Source organism: Castor canadensis, chromosome 8 (assembly GCF_047511655.1).
Source record: "Castor canadensis chromosome 8, mCasCan1.hap1v2, whole genome shotgun sequence".
Lineage (NCBI taxonomy): Eukaryota > Metazoa > Chordata > Mammalia > Rodentia > Castoridae > Castor > Castor canadensis.
In genome coordinates, this window is record NC_133393.1 from 71,754,624 (window position 1) to 71,772,077 (window position 17,454).

Here is a 17,454-nt window from a genome sequence, read left to right on the forward strand (position 1 = left end):
AGTCACACTCTAATGGACTTGGTGTGGTGAACAATAATTTCCCTGTGGTGAAAGAATATTTTTAAATTATATACATCAAGGGGACTGAGTGTTTCTCAGGTGAAACTCTATCATAAGGAATAATCCTGAATGAATGGCTATAGTAATATTCTAAAATGGTAACAATCATGTGATACTTGTAACAATGCACAGAATGAAAATGAAAAGGAAAATATAATTGCTAACTTTTAGTCAGTGGTAATTTTGGAACAGCATAAGCATAAATCCTGCAAGTTCATGACAGGGGCACACAATCCCCTCTCCGACACAAATTTGGATGAGCTCATTATTTTTTACAATGAATACAAGGAATTATTTCTTTCTAAAAATTTATTTTAATATTTTGTTTCCTCAAATGCTATAATGCATTCAAATATAGACACTGAGAAACTTAATGTAGGAATTAATACTGCAAGTAATAATTTGAAGACTGATTTGAGGAAAAAATGATAAAGAAAAATCAAGTAATTTATATCAAGGAAGCACAAAAGGCAGAATATCATCCAGTAGTATAATTTTTATGTTAAATTTTATGGACAGGATATTTTTGATGACAATGTTCAAGGCTAATTTTTAAGCAATATGTTACATTTTCAAATATTATTTAAAATGAACTTTATGGCATGTGTATCAAAGTGATAATTCAATTCATAACATGAAAGAATGAAATTATTATCAAAAGTGCGGAGAAATTATTTTTTAGAAATTCCTTTCTAAAAACACTTAATTTTCTGCATTCTAAAATATTTAGTACCATTCTCAAAATTGTATTTCTAGTATGAAATATATAACTCTAAAATAATGAAAAATATTATCAATAATTAAAATGCAGGCTTTATTAGAGGTATACCTATTTCAAAATCTCAAAATATCTCTCTGCAAAATCTGACAAGAAGTGTGACAATCGATGCAGTGCACAAAATGAATTGCTGTAGATTTCTTGTGTTGAAGCACCGGCCACAGTGAGATTGCTAAACACGGGTATTTGCATAATGCCGCTGCCAAATCATGAGGTTTTCAGCATTGACTTGATAGCATAGAGGATGGCCGTGTTTCTCATATATGTGTTGATGGCAACACAGAATCAGTGATTATTTCAAGAATATGTTAGAAACAGCACCAATAATTTCTCTCCAATAAATTCCTGAGAATTTTTGAAGAGTGGCAGTGAGACTTGAACTCAGGACCTTTTGATTGCTAGGTAGGTCCTCTAACACTTGTGCTGTGTCCTCAGCCTTTTTTACCTTAGTTATTTTTGGACAAGGTCTTGTGTTTTTGACTTGGACTGGCCTCAGAGCATAATTCTCGTACTTGTATCTCCATATAGATGGAAATACAGGCATACACCATCACACTCAGCTTATTATTCAGAGGGTTTCTCTCTTACTTTTTGCCTTAACTGATCTAGAACCAGATTCTTCTGATCTCTACCTCCTGAGTAGCTGGAATTGTAAAAGTGCACCACACATGCTCTCCCAGTGCCTAAGATCAATTCCATGATGATGACTGTCTCTGTATGCAGCAGCCACTTGACTTTCAGACCCATCTTTCCTTGGGTGATGGTTCAGCTTTATCTGTCTGTCCTTCTCTATTCCTAAGCCTTTTAGTATTCAGAGTTGCAAAGGTTTGCAAAATGAGTGACTGATTTCATAAGTCAGAGCTATGTTATAGTATAGGCAAAAAGATTTTAGTAAACAATCTCTAAAAATCAGTATTTTCCTATACATAAATATTTGTCTGGTCTGGCTATGGCCATAATGTAGTTGACAATAAAGTTTTCTGTGAAAGAGAAGGAAAATCATCACAAAGATAGATGCATGCACACATATTTAGTTGAACATATGATCCAAATGGAAGAGTCCTTCAAGATGAAAGCAATACTTATTTGCTTCATGCTTACCTGTTTATTAATATGCATCTAATAAGGAAATCTCAGGGTGATTTAGGACAAAGTATAGTGCACAAAAAAGTAGTCTAAGAAATAAACTATTCTCTTCACTTTTTACTGTAATAACTTCAGTGTATTGTACAGTAATCATGTGTCCATTACAAGCCAGGACATTTTCTGAGAGGCCAAAGAAAGTCACATACAGTGGTTGGTTGTTCTTTCTGTCTAGCCAAGTACCTATTTTTCCTTATTCTCATAAAAAAAACTGTATTTTGTTTTTGTGATGCTAAACTCTTGATACAAAATTTTCAGTGGTGCAAAAGTGTGCTGTACTCCTTATCCTCACTGTGCGAATCAGGTGTTAGCCTTATGCAATTTTCAGTTTTAGTTACAGCCCATGCAAACCAAAAATTATCTAGAACAGTCTTATAGGAATAGTAGGATCTGAAGAGACCTTCAGTCATTCACGTTAATTTTACCTGACTTGGTGTACCTTGGCCTTTCTTCAACCTTTCCAACTTTCCCCTATCTATTCTTCTGATAAATGCCTCTTTTTCTTATGTATGTGTGAATATATATACACACATTCACATGTACATGCAAGCACTCAAGCATATTTGTGTGTAAACATGTTGTATGTGTGTGTTTACTAAATTATCCAAAGTTGGTTTCTACTGGTTGTATCCAAGGCCTGAATTTATAATAAAATTCTAAAGAGAAAGAGAGGAGTCAATGTGACAAGAAATAAGGTTCAGTAGGAAGAAAATATAGAAGGAAGAGCAATGACCATCATAGTCAATTCCAGAAGCAGGTAATAAATAAGTAGTAGGATTAAAATGAATGCCACTGATTTTGAGAATGAAGTTGATGAACACTAGCAGAGAAAATTCTGTATGCTGATACACTGGGGCAGGGGGAGACCACCAACTGGCAAGCTGCCCTTGTCTGGGTGAAGAAGCTGACGAAGTGAAGAAAAGGAAATGAGATAATAACCATCTTAGGAAAGAGGAAAAACTGACACTTAGGACAAAATTCATTCGAGGTATTTGGGAAGGAAAAAAGACACAGGAAGCATATAAGATAAGATAGGTCATGATGGAATAAATGTATAAAACACGTTAAAAGAATGTTAAAAAACACCAGAAGATAAGACACAGGGCAGAGGTTTCTCTGGAAAAACTAATAAGCCAAGAAATTAGAAAATGTGAAAGCTTTAGATTTCAGACTAGACATTTTTAGAAAAATGAGTATTTCTAGTGTTGAGCAGTTTTCAATATTATATGCAAAATAATTCTAAGAAAAATAGTAAAAACACTCCTTTTGTGCACTCTCAATTCTTATACTTCCACATGCTTTTGTTATTTTTTAATAATCTACTTCTAAAAATAAAGACAATTTGAAAAAGGAATGGATTAATAACTCTTAGTATGGTGTCATATTGATTCTACTTAAAGAAAAAGCAGGAAAAGAAGCAAAAATACCATATCTCTAACTAGCATAGTTTATTCTACTTATACATCTATATAAATAATTTGATATGCTTTTGCTATAAGGTGCTTATAAATCTGAAACCTACTAGGCAATTTAATTTCAATTATAAAATAGCCAGCTAGACATTTTATGATAGTTGATATAAAATTCATGAAAAAGTACATTATTGAATCAAAAATGGATTAGCTATATGTCAGATGATCTGTTCTCCACACACACACAAAATTACAAATTTATAGAACTGCCATTATTTAATACACTATTTTTCTTTATGAAAATATTTGTTGCTGCTCATTGAACAGTTTGTACTTATATTTGAAGTAGCATTCTATAATAACAATTGAAGTGGTAAATTAATACATTGAACTGTCCAAAAGTATTAATTCACTTTGCAAACTTGTAGCATCTGGAAATTGTATGAGACAGTGAGTACAAAATAAGAAAATATTGTCACTGTACCTGTAACAAACAATTAAGTGCTGAATGAAATGATTAATGGCTAGCTAATGGATAACACTACAGAAAATTCCTCAGGCCAAGGCAATCAAGGAAAGCTATAAATTGTCAAGGACATTTAAAGTATCAATGCCTATAGGCTTTTTGCAGAGCAATTGACAGATATATACTATAGGTGGAGGTTAAAACATGTGTAAAAGTAGTAATTTCATAACTAGTTTAATTAGTGAAACTCTTTGGTGAGCCTGAACACTAAGAATGCTGATTAATATAAAGTAACATTATGATGGTCTGTGGTGGTTGAAACTTGTGGAAACTTAAAATTCAGTGCTAGAGACTATAGATTGCATTCTAAAGTTGTAAAAGAGGATCAATGAAGGTGTTGGAACAGAAAATAGCATGGGTTTTTTCTGTACTATAGGAACAACATTCCTTTGTCTTTTTTTGGTGGTGCTAGGGTTTGAACTCAGGGCTTGTGCTTGCTATACAGGTGCTCTCCTGCTTGAGCAACACATCCAGCCCTTTTCTCCCTGATTATTTGTGAGACAGAGTATTGCTTTTTACCTAGACTTTCCTGGAACCAAGAACCTGCTGATCTCAGGCTCCTGTATAGCTAGGGTGACAGGGACACACCACCTCATACAGCTATTGGTTTACCTGGGGTCTTGTGAACTCTGTCCAGGCTGGCCTGGAACTGCCTTCCAAGTATCTAGGATTGTAGGCATGAGTCACTGGTTCCTGGCTAGGACAAATATTCTTACAAGAAAGTGTAGGATAAATGGACTGGCAGCAATGAAATCAAGCTTTGGGGTAGGGGAGGCTCAATAGAGTAGAAAGTTTTCCAGTGCCTTTCAAAATATATTTCACTGAGTCTTTTCCCATCTGAGTTTGTATAGTGCTATTTCTATGATTAGAGTACTGTTTGTCATGAGACTGATGCCCATTATTTGAACTGTCCTGTTGATAGTGGTCTTCTTTCTGGTCAGGTAACTATTCATAATTGTGTTCCCAGTACCTACCTCAAGTAAATGTTACGTGAGCAAAAATCAAGATGTCAGAAGAAAAACATCATTGGGGGTATCAGTTATATGTGTAAGATGATGAATATCAAAGCTAATTAGAAAGTCTAAGAGGAAACAATACCAGACACATAATCAGAAAACTCATACTTTTTTTTAGGATGTAGTGGAGTGCCTCAAGTCATGATATTAATGCACATTCTCTTAAGTACTTGTGGGTTCTTTATTCATTCATGTGATACATCTCTTGATTTATGTAGATTTTCTTTGATTACTTTCATCAGCATTTTGTAATATTCAGCATAGAAGTCCTATACACATTTTGTCAGATTTACACTAAGTATTTAATCATAATGAACAACCATAAATGGTACTTTATTTTTATTTTTAGTCCATTTACATTTATCATTGATATCTGCAACTGGGTTTTGCACATTGACCATTTATTCTATTACCTTGGTGAACATGGTATTAGTTCTAGATTTCTTTTCCTTGTCCATGGCTTGGAATTTTCTACTCAGACCATTATATCTCTGCAAGTGGGACTGTGGGACTGTTTTATTTCTTCCTTTTCTGACATTGTTGACAATTTATTTTTCATTTACTGCAGTGGTAAGAACTTCCTGTGCAGCTTTGGGTAACAGTGCCCGTGACCTTGTGGTGTCTCCAACAGGGGGAAAGCATTCCAGAAATCTTTTGTCATTATTTTGATGTTAACCATAGATTTTTGTCAATATTCTCAACCAACTTGAGGAACTTTCCTTCTGTTCCTATTTCCCTAAGGATTTTTAATCATTAGTTTATGTTGCATTTTATTGAATGCATTTTCTTCACCAACAGATATGCTCATGTAGTTTTTCCCCTGTATCCTTCAGTATCCTGGCTTACATTAATTGCTTTTTGAATTTTGAACCAGCCCTAATCCCTCGAATAAAACTCTCTTGGATATTGTACATAATGCATATAAGAACAAACTTAACTAAGGAGGTGAAAGACTTCTGCAATAAAAACTATAAAACCTTGAAGAATTAAACAAGGTTTAATTAAAGAAGACACCAGAAACTGGAAGGTCTCCATGCTCATGGATTAACAGAATTCGTATTGTGAAAATGGCCATACTACCACAAGCAATCTATAGATTCAATCTAATCCCCATCAAATCCCAATGTCATTCATCACAAACAGAAAAAGCAATCCTAAAGTCCATATGGAAGCACAAAGGACCCTGCATAGCAAAGCACTGCTGAGCAGAAAGGTATCACAATACTGGACAGAGCAATAGTTCTTTGGATTTTAAAATTTTCCTTTGAGACCTCCTCATTTCTTTATGGATTATATAGATATAAATGTTTTCTATCTAATTCTATCAATTATTGAAGACTTTTACTCTAATTGTGAATTTGTCTATTTCTCCTTTCTACTCTGTCACTTTTTGTTAAATGTGCTTCAAAATTGTTATTTGGTGTTATTCTTGTGGATTTTTTTTCCTCATGTAAATCCTCTTTTTGCTCTAGGAGCACTTTTTGCTCTTGTTATCTAAAATTGTGACAAAAATACATAGCATAAAATTACCATTTTAGTCATTTTTGAATGTTGGTGACATTAAGAACACTAATATTGTTGTGGAGAAATCACTACCATCCATGTATAGGCTTTGTTTCATCATCATGTTGATGAAATGCAACATGCCTAAAATTTTGGACTTATCAACCAGTAATTTCCTATTCTCCCTTTTCCCAGTTCATGGCAACCACCATTCTCCTTTCTGTTTCTTCTAGAAACCTCATATAAGTGCAGTCACACAATATATATACATACTTCATGATTTCCTCATTTCACTTAGCATAATGTTATTAAAGTTTATCAATGCTGTTAAAAAGAAAAAGAAAAAAGAAAATCAGAAAACATGGCCCCAGTTATCATGAAAAACTAGAGACCTGTACTATTGATGTCTCTGCCTTGTCACCAAAATATGGCCAGTGAAATGCTCCTACACAAGACTAAATCTCAAGAGACTGCTACCATGGCAAAAGGCTTTAGATGCTATTAATAAGTGACTAAGTGCCCATCAGCATGCAGTTATGACTGTGAGGAGTGATGTCTCAACTTACTGTTCTCAGGTCTGATTATGCCTTTATCTGGCCTCTCCTGTTAAAGGCTGGGTCCTTGGGAATCGTGCTGTGAGTAGTATTCTGTGAATAACTGTTTTTCAAGTCAGATTCAATTTAACCCTTCCCAGGACAGCATTGTGGTTATCGAAGGAAGGACTGCAGAAAGGTAAATGTGGTACTCAAAAATCAGGGAGTATGGACACTAAAGAGGAGGGAGGATAACAGAAGTAGAAAAGGTCACAAAAGTAAGTAAGAAAAGTAATGTGTAGAGATTTTCATTAACAAAAGTAAATGGATATCACTAATATTTGAGTGTCACAAATTTTACCTTGCATACTATAAATAGGAGTGAGACTCCTTTTTAATATATTTAAACTCTGGTTGTATCTATTCTTATAGATTTCTTTGAAACATTTTATTTTACAAACAGGTATACGAAATCTATAGCTTGATTTCCCATTGCTTGAGTTAGTTATAGCTATGAAAGTAAAACTTGAAAGCAAAATTATAGTGTCAACTCATAATTAGCAAGAGTGATATATTTTAACCACACATTTTGTTACAGGGATAAACATACTAATTTAAAAACATTTTACCCAGATTTTGAACAATTTTCTATTCTTCCATGTATTAATGAAATAAGATCTCTTGATATGAATAAGAAAATATCTTTAAATAAACCTATATGTTTACTTGTAAAAATAAGAGACTAATTTGTTTAAATGTAGTAATATTCCTATGCATTCAATTTATAAGTATCTATTTAATTTTAAGTAAATTATTTATTTTTGATTTATCAAGTTTTGCTAAAGTTCTGTTATGGAAACTTGCTATTAAATTTCAATGCCAATTAAATCTTATAATCTCAACTTTTCTGCTTTAGCCATATGGGCATTACTTATTGAAATACATCCTAATTTAAATAATTGTCACTGTCAAAGAGTTTATTTAAAGGTTGATATTAATATATTAATCAATTCTTATGTGTACATACATGTTATATTTGTACATGTTTACATAGATTGCTGAATGTTTAGTGACAAAATCTTCAGGTAATGCTGATAATGTCTATTTCTTAATTTTCACTTAATATAATTGTTTCTATGAGATTAATCAAATACATTTCTAGAACTACCAAAAACATAATAAAAAGTTCCCATTTTTATTTTAAAAAATTAACTATAGCTATAACCATACTTAATGGTTATGGCTAAATACCTAGAGAACAGTAATACTGAAAGTTTAATATGCTAATAAGGATATAATATACATTCGTAACTTACGTTTAAGTAATACTCATAATTTTTGCATATTAACTAAGTTTTCCCTTTTATATATGTGTATTAAATTCAACCTTTTTAAAAGTCACCTAAGATGTAATTGATTTGTCATAATTACATTGTATATTTTAAATTTATGCTTTCCTACTATTACATGCATCTCTAAACATTAAATCAAAGTTTGAAGATTAAAGACCCTTGAAATGCTTTAAAAGTTTATTTAAAAGTTTACAAAGTTAAGTAACCTAAATCTATCTACAAATAGAACTGTGCAATAGGTAAAGAAGTCATAGATTACCTAAAAATTATTGAGTCATCAGTTCATTCAGACCGAGCACACAAGACCTCCCAGTTCTAAACTTTTTCTTCTACATATACATAGATGCATTGTGTTCCATGAAAAGAAAGAAAAAAAATCCTATTTGTATTTGGTGTAGTGAAAAACTACAAGGTTTTACAGATGTTTGCTGTAATCAATTACTTTCTCATTCATAATTTTAAGTTTAATTTTACTTTAATATGAGGCCTAACTCCAAAGTAACATAGAACAGGTTTTTCAATTAGCTGAATTTAAAAAGCATGAGAATAAATTTTGAAATTATTTGAAATTTAGGCAAAGCTGCATTATAAATAACAATTGTGATCATAAAGTTACTCTTGTTAAAAAGTGTCTTTGAACAGTAGCATAACATAGATAGATATCTGTGTGAAGAAATTATAGCTTTATTGGATAAAAGTAATTAAATAATCTGTACAAACAAGATTAAATACTCTTCACTTGTGAAGTCCATTAATATATACTTATCAGTCTTTCTCACTTATATAGCAGTTGTACTTTGATGAAGATTTCTGGATTCATTAATGGGAGATAGAGCCAGAAAGTTAGGAATTTTCCCCACAAATTGAAATGATGTGCTGCCACAAAGCCAGGCTATTAGTGAACTCCAAGAATCAAGATGTACAACTCAGCAGAGCAACAGACAGCATAGAAGATACCTAACTGAATGTCATTGAAAAATAGTTTGGAAAGTTTTGATTACTAAGTTGCAGGCAGTATATCTTAGGGACATAACTGAAAACTAATAAACTAAGGCAATAACTAGCTAAGATGGAGATGATGGTTTGACAAGAATTGAAGTTTTGAGAACTGAACTAGGGGCATACTGGGCACTGCAAGTCCCAGGTAGCTAGGAAGGAGGTAGAGCATGCAGGGCTGCCTAGTAGTGAAGTGAGATAAGAATGAATAGCTTGCTGGAATGGCTCACCAATTTATCCTGACAAAATAGTGGTTGTACATGCTGAGGTAAGGCATCTGAAATTCTCAGGTTAATTAATTCTCCTTTTGAAACATTTGGGATTCTTGGGATCAAAAATACAAAACACTAATTGCTTTCATTAATATATTCTAGAGATGTGTTCTCATTGCAGAAAGGTACACATTTTGGGAGTACCTCAACACATTCCCAGAAAAGTACCTATAAACCAATTTGTATTACTAATTAATTACTTAATTAATTTCATTTCCTCTGTGCTGCAAGCATGAAAAGAATTTACTTGGCCAACCACATTTAACTCTCCACTCTTTTACAGTCAGTCTTGCCTATGATTCATCCCATGGTCTCAGTACTTTTCCTTTGCAATCCACCATCATCACCAACAAAAGCAAAGTGTCCTACAAATCCAGCCTCATTTCATACATTTACATGGTATTAGTAATCTCTCCTATGTGCTGGAAAGTTGATGCCTAAAATCCTAGAAAAGAACATCCATATATCTGGCATTGTCAAATATAACAGAGACGCCTTGCTAAAGGAATTATCAAACTTCTTTTCCAATGTAGTACTAAGAAACCAGAGCTAACTGATTTTTGTTCATAAAACCAGGAACAGATAAAGATCTGGTAATGAGATCCTCAATGTAGTGGAGACCCCTGCCTCAGCCTTCTATATATGGCTGGTGTTCAGCATGTGATCTAGCCCCGGATGGGTCTCAATGGAATCTGCTTTCATATTTTTGTGTCTTCTAATGTACAGAGTCTCTCTGTCCATGTTTGATTTCATTCCAGTGATTGAACATATAATATGCATATGTACTGCTGTAGAATTTCTTGCAAGCTAAGTGGTCCCCTTTTGCTATATGATTATAAATAAACAGTACATTTAATTCTTAAAAATATTCTTAATTCATAATCATATTTAAAGGTAACCTAATATCACTCTTGGATTTTAGGGTAGGAAAATATTTTATTGGGGAGGAGGTACAACCAGGAGCTGCTGGAGATCTCCTTAGAGGGCGATCTCTCTGGAGACTGATGCTGCATAGGTGCCTGGGTAGTGGACAGCAGAAGAAGGACAACAGGGATAAAGAGAAAGCTCTTATCCTCTTGCAGCCAAGGAAGGAGTGGTCCAGTTTCCGGATAGGCATTAAAGACCAACAAAGGAATACTTGGGAAAAATTATGAATGGCTCATCATTCACATGAATGGCACTGGGAGTTTCTTGAGAAAAAACAATGGCAGAGAACTCTGCATTTCCTTATGCAAGTCTTGTCATATGGAGATTTGGTGGCTCCACATTGATGCTTACTCAAATCATTCAGATGCATAAAATACTGGAGGAAAAGAAGAAAATACATTCTTGTTAGTAAAGAGGAAATCTTAAGAGTCTTTTAATTGTATTTATGTGTAACTGGATATTAAACTGTGACTTTGTTTCACTTTTAGCTAATATCCTCCAAAATAGTAATGAGTATACAAACCAAAGGAAGGGACCTTTTATTGGCTTTATCATGGTAGTTACTATAAACATGTTTTGTGTCCCTTGATAACCCATTGATAGCACAATGGAAAGGACTTAGCATCAGAGAGGTCATAGAAGTTGAGGATTTGGGAAATTCTTTGGACAGCATTGTTTGTGTACTGTGAGTCCTTCCAACTGCCCATGAGTTTATGTCCACTAGGGGCTCTTAGGAAGTACATTTTAGATTAATGAGTGATAAATCAACTTTTTGTGCCAAATGAATTATTTTTCCACCAATATCAACTCTAGACAGATCAGAGGTCATGTAATAGCAGGTAAACAATATTAAAATAAGCACCTCTTTCCCGTTATTGACTTCTGTATAGACTTGATCTGTGGAAGGGGAGAACTGCATTTTCAGGGGAGTTTGAATTTCAATTATAATACTGAATTGGATATAAATTTTAATGAGTTAAGACACTGTGGGAGATATACTTACTTCAGGATATTTTTATTACTTGATGGTGATAAGAATATTTGTTTTATTTCATACTAGTAATTGGGGAAAATGGTTGAGCAGGGTTAGCCAGAAGAAAAGAACTTATATTAATATATTTTAAACTTTTTATCCTGAGATGCTTAACTTGTTCAATGAACCACTTAACTTTGCTCAGGCATTATGAACTTCTTCACATCACATACAAAATTATTTACTTTGATACCATCTTAGCATTTAAAACTCTTAGAATACTGACATCAGTCAAATTTTTGTCAGGAAAAGAGAAGCTACTCTATCTCTCAAGCAAAAAGATTATAGTTCTAGGAAGTAGAGGCTGACACACCATGGGGTGATGAGGAGTGAAGGTCAGCACTCTCAGCTGCCCATGAAAGGTTTCAAGAGCATGCCTAGACATCACTGTGGATTTCATGACCCAGTGGTTGCTAACACAATTATTTCAGTCTGCAGCAATAACAGAAATAATTTTTAACAACTTCATCCTGCCATCTCCACTACTGAAGTGAATGATGTGAAAGCTTCAAGAGTCAGCCAGTTCTATTCTACCATGTGCGTGCATCTCACAATGAGATACTCAACCACAGAACTGGTAAGGGAGGAAAACATCTAAAAAAATATTTTCTTGCAAAGAGTAGCAGGGATCCAGAGTTCCCAAACAACAATGCAGCACAATTAGTTTAGCACTTAACTATTTATGACTCTTTATGACTTTTTTAAATAGTGTCATATTTTAGTTGTCATATTAATCTCTTATCGTATATTTTGTAAGTGTTTCATTCCAGAAGTTAGAAGTTATATTGATTCAATCTCTTATTCTTTCAATTATAATGGAAGATTTTACTACCTTTTAGACTTTCTGCTATGCTTTAAGCAGAGAGGGTGAAAAGATACAGCTTCTCCTTGGAAGTATACTTTTCTTACTCTCCACATTTATGTTGACATGAACACACAAGTATTTACTGAAAGAGAGTCCATGAGTCTCTTGTTAAAGTATAAACAGTGACCAGCCCTTTTCCCCACCCCTTTTCCCTCAGATGGTTGGAAATCAGCCAGGTGATTACTGAGTTTTGTACAGCACTGCAATGAAATCTAAGATGCAGAAGCACTGACTATTCAGACTGAAGCACGCCCATTCTCAGATGTGCTTTAGGGAAGGGGCGGGGGACGCTGGCCTTGCAGGTGCATTATGTATTCTGAGACTCTTGAACTTTATGACAAAATCTTCATCATTTTCATGTATATGGAAATTTTGTTAATATGTCGCATACTTTGTTGGCTGTGTGAAGTAAACTGAAACTCTAATGAACACTTTGGAGTACACTTTAACAAAGGAGGCCAAAAGGGAGGGGCTTCAGGCACTGGTAAGGGCCTAAATGTACCTTTCGATCCTGTGTGATGTTTAATTCTTACAACTAAAAAAGAACAGTGTGAAATTATGGCAATATTTGAACCTTGGAAACGAGTACATCACTGTATGATCACATTCGGCAATTGCTACTTTTAAAGTTGTTAATAGATTTTGCACCTTTTCTTTGACAAGGATGTATAATATTTAAATTTTTACATTCATCATGGGTACAGGTAGAACTGGGGAGGGGGATGTAATTTTTATGGGAATTTTACTATGAAAATAAAGTAGTCATTTATTTATACAATAGGCTTAGCTCAGAAGTGTTTTTCAGAGTTGGTATTTCTAATGTGGAATGTGACTTTATTTTTAGTAGCAAATTTGGATGTCAACTGACAGATATAGGTGAATGTCTTAATAAATTAAAATTTAAAGATTAAAAAAAAAACAGAGAATCCATGAGTAAAAAAACACATAAACAAATACATGGGTAATAGGCAATCCTTTACCTCTGTAACAACAAAACACTGCAGGCAAAGGACATCAGAAAGGGCCTGGGGTTTAATCCTATCACTAGCAGACCAATTGCACAAACTGAAAAATTTGGGAGCATCAATTCAGAGATGAGTGCCTTTCCTCCTGCTACACAAATTTATTTAAAATTTAAAAGTGTTCACTTTCACTTGCTGATAGTGGTTACATGTAGTTTAAGAAAAATAATTTCATTTCATGTCTTATGTACATAAGATTCCACTATATCTCACACACTGGGGTACTTTGGAATGAGTAAGTCACACTTGGCTTTAACTTACTTTATGTTAAAAAGAAGATTAGGTAAGATATACAAGGGAAAGGGATGGACTGGGAAGAAGTTCTCAAAGTACAACATGCAGCCAGAGCAAGTAAGCATGCTGGAAGGAGGCACACTTTGTGGGGTTTAAAGATAGAATGAACAACATTTCATGAAATTAGCTTTGAACAATTTTCTGATATCTCCAAGGATTCCTTAAATTTCTCACCTATGTAAGTATATACAGACATACTTGCTGGAGTTGGAGACTGACTAGGAAGTATCTAGCCTCCACTAATAACTCTCACCCACAATATGTTCTGTCTGACTCTGACCTGAATCACTGTTTCTTTCCAATATTCAAGTCTGTTCATTTTCAAATATACTCGATCTCTGAAGGTTACAATCAATAAATAAATTTCAATTTGTTTCAATTAATTTTAATTTACTAATTGATAAAATTAAATTTATTAATAAATAATACAAATGTCAAGGGAAAGCACAAAATATCATTGTGCTTCTGAATGCTAAGTTCCCCAGGTGACATCAATGTGAAGAGCATATTAAAAGATTAAAAGAAAATAGCTCTGCTATTTAGGTGATCAAAAGAATGCCTGGATGATCAATGCAAATGTTCATTTTGCAATGTCTTTTCAAAGGAATACAATTTCAGGGCATGACATGTAGTTTCAGTTAAGTGTTATAAGCTTTTTTTTTTTTGATAGGTGAAATGGTTAACAATTTTAGCATTTATACAGAGCTCTTTGAGCTTACAGCTAAATCTTCTTGACATCAAGATGCCCTTGTTTCACTTGGATGTTGGCTTTGGCCTACTTAGGAGTTGGTGCATTAGAACACATATGCTCAGAGAACTAAAAATAAGAAAGAATGCCAATAAGGATACCTAAATTTGACTGGGCTCCAGTGGCTAACACTTGAAATCTTTGCTACTCAGTAGGCAGGAGGCAGAGAGGCTTGTCATTCGAGGGCAGCCTGGGCAAATAGTTCACATGACCCTTTCTTGAAAATATCAAACACAAAAAAGGACTGGGGACAGTGCTCAAGTGGTTGAGTGACTGCCTAGCAAGCATGATGCCCTGAGTTCAAACCCCAGTACCTCCAAAAAAAAGACACTAGGCTACGTAGGCCTAGTCAGAGGTCTCCATTCTGTCTCTTTTCTACTCAATGTTTTTGCTTTGTCTTGTTTTTTAACTAGATTAGAGTTTCTGAAAAGTGCATAAAGATTCATAAAAATATCTGCAAGTTGAAGTGATTGTAGAATTTTTATTCATTCTTTATTGCTCTTCTTCATAATTATTAACAAGTCAGGAAATGCCCACATCTTCCTTTAGGATTTAGAAAAAATCCTTAACAAACACTTAGGATGGAAGATATGACTCTAAAATCATGAAAGATTTCTGGTTCCAAAGCTTTAGAAAGGATGACAAAAGTTATTCTGGACAGGATGAGGAGACAGGAATGATCCCATCTTTAAAGTGTTGTTTTGCTCATTTCTTCTTCTTGTATTTTACTTCATTTTTCTCCCAGTCTGAATTTTGAATTTTATTTGTTTTTAGTCTTTCCTTATCTCTCAGGAGATGTACTGAAAGAGTCATGGGACTCTGATCATATTTACAGAACCTTAACTTTCTGAGGTAAAGGAAGCTAATAACACACCTTCTTCAATTCTCAAATACAAAATACATGCTTTGCCCACAGACTATACAAAATATATTCTTGGATAAATAATTTTGGCATAGTGACCTTAATTTTTTAAAGTGTAAAGTATTTTTGAAATGCTTCCACATACTTGAATTCAACCATGAAAAATTTGGAATTAACTGAAAGTGGAAAAAACCTTTTTTTTCAGCGATTTAAAAAATAGATGACCAAATTACAAAATATTGATAATTTAACATGTACTGTACTATATTATCCCATCATTTAGTTCATGTTCAATATGCATAAGGACTTATTTTTTTATAAAGTTTCTAAATTTTGCTTTTCAGATTATCATTAATTTTGAAATTTTATCCTAAAACCTGATCATCTTTGGAAAAAATGGATAAAGGGAAAGAAAACAGAGAGTAGGATGTAAAGATGTATATCATTGTTTGTTTCTGTCCTTCCATATAGATCTCTAAATTGAAGGAATTAAATGACATATATAAAGTATTTAATGCCTTAACTGGATCCCAAAAATCCTCTTCAGTATGGCCGAATGGTGTACTACGTAGGCTACTATCTATATAAAAATGTGAAGGAAAGCAGATTCCATACTTGGTGCCAAAATTTTGGGGCACTTAATAATACTTTGAGTAAAATAAGAACAAAAACTTTAAAAAGTTTTTTTTCAGGCAATTTGTGACTACTTTTGAGGATATAAGTAGAAATATGTAGGTTAAGAGGAAAGAACTAGAACACTCCCAGTAGTTACAGAAAATATAGTGATTTACTGCACATTTCAACTGTAAACAAATGATCTTATGTTTGAAAATAAAATCTATTTTGCTGAGAGCTCTTGGCTTCAGCATACGCCATATGGCAGGGATCCATTGTCTGTTTTAAATAATAACCAAAAGGGGAATAGGAAATGGAAATGAGTATAGCAAACTGAAATTGATATGCCAGGATCAGGAGCTTTCTTCTGTTTTTAGTAAAATAAGATGATGCCTGCAAGCCAACCTTTCTTTTGGACTTGACTGTGAAGGTGACAACCTAATTTAATGGAGTTCCAACAACAGTGACAATAAATAAATGTTTGTTCATTAAACAAATGATTGAAGACTAATTCTGTATTTAATGGACATGTCTGTGTACCAAATGCTATAAGGAGTAAAGATGAATGCTCCTTTATTATGAGAGCAATTATAGTTTGTATTCAGTAAGATTCTTTAAGTGATTAAGTGAATAAGCATAAAGTATGGAGAACATTACCTTCTGTGTTACAGTGCTATATGAGTTTGAGTTAAAAATAAAATAAACTAGAGAATTCCAGAGATTAGTTGGCAAGGTCCTTTCAAAGACTAAACCAAAAGATACATTTGCAGAACTCCTGATTATGTCAAGGAGAACACATTAACTATGATTTTAAAAGGTTTTGAAGTGTATGAAATGAAAATGAAGATGATTAAATAAGTCCAGCAGAATCTTAGAATCCAATGATAGAAGGAAGAACAAAAAATTCTATGAGCACAATGCCAGCTGGAGAATGACCAGTCACTGCAAAACTTCTCCCAATTGTTTTTCCTTTTATTTCTTTTGGCAGTACTGGAGTTTGCACTCAGGACCGCTTACTAGGCAAAGTGCTACCACTAGAGGCATAACTCTAGCCCTTTTTGCTTTAGTTTTTTCAGATAGGATCTCATTACCTATGAGTTATTTTTCCCTCCCTAGGCTGGCCTCTGATAGCAATCCTCTTCTTCATTCAACATAATTGGGATTACAGTCGTGTAGCACCATATATGGGCTGTTACTTGAGATGGGGCCTTGGTAACTTTTTCCCTGGGGTGACCTCAAACAGTGAGCCTCCCTTTATCCACCTCCTGAAGACCTAGGATTACAGGTGTAAGTCACTGCACCCATCCTATATCCAGTCTTTTCACACACAGAACACATTTCATGTTTAATTAAATTTTTTTCTTTCATTAAGTCATAAATTAAGCAACCTCTTCAGTATAGTGATTTCATTTTAGTATAGTGATGGTTTCAGTGTATGCATCTAACAATGAAAAGTAAGTCAAATAAAGTATTAATTTTAATAAAACATACATGATT